This window comes from Passer domesticus, chromosome 12 (assembly GCF_036417665.1).
Source record: "Passer domesticus isolate bPasDom1 chromosome 12, bPasDom1.hap1, whole genome shotgun sequence".
Lineage (NCBI taxonomy): Eukaryota > Metazoa > Chordata > Aves > Passeriformes > Passeridae > Passer > Passer domesticus.
Window position 1 is genome coordinate 20713551 of NC_087485.1, and position 2890 is coordinate 20716440.

The following is a 2890-nucleotide window of genomic DNA, read 5'->3' on the forward strand; positions in this document are numbered from 1 at the left end:
AGAAGCTGAAATTGCCTTTGTAGTTAATCCTTGGAGCTCTCTCAGAGCTCCCTCTGCTAAACTATTACTGGCTCAAGTGCATGAAACAAAGGATGGCTTTATGATCCACCTACTTTTTCCTTCTTTACATAATTAACAGAGAATCATAAATCACAGAATCCCAGAATGGTTTGGCACCTCAAAGCCCATCCAGTCTCATGCCCTGCGATGGCAGGGACACCTTCCACTGTCCCAAGCTGCTCCACGCCCCAATGTCCAGCCTGGCTTGGATACTTCCAGGGATCCAGGGGCAGCCACAGCTGCTCTGGGTACCCTGTGCCAGGGCCTGCCCACCCTGCCAGGGAGGTAATGCTGCATTAGATGTGAATAAGGAGAGGATGTACCAGGAATGTGCCATGTCTTCATTAGTGATGATGGTAACATCTTCTGAGCTTGCCATATGAAGGATTTCTCTCTCCTGTAGCAATAGAAGAGAAAAAATAAGGGTTGAAATCCATTTTTATTGACTTTAAAGCAGAAATAGATCTGTTGGGGACAGCACTGGGCACTGCAGAAATGAGCTGTGGTAGTTTCCAGCCATGCAGTCCCCTTGGATCAGACATCAGTACACATCGGGGAGCAGGAATTTAATTTGCAGATTTATTGAAAATAATGCCTAAAATCACACCTTCTGCAATGTCCCCCTCATTCCTACATGGCCATGCATCCTGCAGAGCTGAGTGAGCAGAACCTGTGCTGTTCCCGTGACTCTGACAGACACATCACCCCTGACTCCTTATTGCTGTGTACAGAGCAGCCACAACACATCCCTTGAAGTTTCCTTAACAAAGTGACTTCATTGGAATCTGCTCAAAAAAGATGCAGAGCTCAAAAGCAACCTGCAGAGAACTTTTTCTGGGAGCATTCTCCAGAGTCAGATTGAAAAGTACAGGGAGAGCTCTTGCTGCCACAGATCCACTTCTGTCTGCTCCCAGGTGCTTCCAGGCATCAGGAAAACAACAGCAGAGTCGACTGCAGCCATCGAGAAACAATGCACACTCCAGGCTCCCTGTCAGTGTGCTATTCAGCAGAAGTTAACACTGACACGCTCACAAAATCTATGGACCTTGAAAGTTGGAGGCAACTTTCCTTCAGAAATGGAAATATCTTTTAAATCTGTTTGGCAGGCTGGCGGTGGATTAGCAAATACATAAGGAAAATGCACAGCAGCTTATATAGATCCATCTTCTGTTCTGACAAGTGAGGCTTAAATTATTGATAACAGACTTGTAAACATATTCCTGTGTCTTGCAAACCTGGCTTACTTTTTGAGGTTTTCTGATGGGTTAGTTATTGAGGTTTTTCTCCTCAGAAGCTGAAGGAAGACAATGTCTATTTTTACAGTATCAAAGTGCATTATCAGCTAGGTTTATCTGTGATGAATTAGCAGTAGGGAAGGAAAAGTTTTTAGAGAAGTGGAATTCTGTACCTGACAGGTCATAGTATTTCTGCTTCACAGCCAAAACTCCTGCCTGTCTTCTATAATAAGAATTAACTCATTAAAATGAGCACAATTGCTATCAAACCTCATTTTAATAAGCAAAACCAACAGCAAACCCAAAGAATAAATTAGTCAGAAGAAAACCACAATGAAAACAACTAATTCCAAAATATGTTGTAGCTTTCAGAAAGCCAGGTACCACACATATCCATCCCAGGACAGAAACATTATTCAAACACTTTCAGACAGAAAAAGAGGGGGAGAATATTTTCTTCCTGCATGCCAAGCTTTGGCAGGACACCGTCTTGTTTCCTAAGACAAGGTAACTCCATCACAGCTGAAGGAGTGCAGCTATAGGTTTGGATTAGATATTATGAAGAATATTATATTGGATTAGATATAATGAAGAATAATATCCCACCCTGGGAGCGTGGGCAGAGAAGCTGTGGCTGCCCTGGATCCCTGGCAGTGCCCAAGGCTTGGGGCAGCCTGGAACAGTGGAAGGTGTCCCTGCCCATGGAAGGGGTGGGGAATGAGAAGGTCTTTGAGATCCTTTCCAAGACAAACCACTCCACGATTCCATGATCTCTGGCAAGGCAGAGCCAAAACCAAAGCTCAGAGGTCATTAGTGGAGAACTGTTTTGTTTTGGTTGTCCTCTGAGATATTGTGTTTTGTTGATAGGGGAGGTGCTGTTGTGTGGGGAAAGCTGAACAGACCTGTAGGTGCTTGGGCAGCTTGGCCTGGCAGGGACACCGTGTGCCATGGGAACTGTGCAGCTCCAGCTCAGCCAGTTTTACCAAGACTCTGCCAAAATGTGCTGTGAAAGAACAGAAAACCTTTTCGTCCTGCGCCCCAGCCTGCCCTAAAGTCCTGAGAAAGCACAAGAGGTGACAGGGACCTGAGCAGGGCAAACATTGTCACCAAGCAGCCTGTGCTGTGTCCTGATGAGCCGTGACCCAAGCCCAGCCCTGAGCATGCAGCAGGCACTGAGGGACATCACAGAGGGCATGTCACTGAGGGTGTGTCACTGAGGGACATCACGGAGGGTGTGTCACGGAGGGACATTACTGAGGGGTGTGTCACTGAGGGTGTGTCACTAATGGGTGTGTCACTCAGAGTGTGTCACTGATGGGTGTGTCACAGAGAGGTTTCACTGAGGGTGTGTCACTGCTGGGTGTGACACTGAAGGGTGTGTCACTGAAGGGTGTGTCACTCAGGGTGTGTCAGGGAGAGGTGTCACTGAGGGTGTGTCACTGATGGGTGTGTGCAGGAATGTAGGAGAGTGCCCCCTAATGACAGAGTGGCAAAGCTAGCCTTTGTCCCCCAAAAAAGGAAAGAAGCCCAGAAGTTTCTCCCAACGATCAGGTGAAAAGCCACCTTATAGGACCCCAGAGACTTCACTAAAACCT

General features: G+C 46.7%; 1 long non-coding RNA gene across 1 annotated transcript; it reads right to left on the bottom strand.

Moving 5' to 3' along the window:
- Window positions 1-339: 339 nt before the first annotated feature.
- On the bottom strand, window positions 340-2476 carry LOC135279418 (uncharacterized). The gene is made up of 3 exons (XR_010346658.1): window positions 2380-2476; window positions 2198-2298; window positions 340-457 (listed from the first exon to the last, which is right to left on the bottom strand). It is a non-coding gene; the product is annotated as an uncharacterized LOC135279418 (long non-coding RNA).
- Between the last annotated feature and the right edge of the window lie 414 nt (window positions 2477-2890).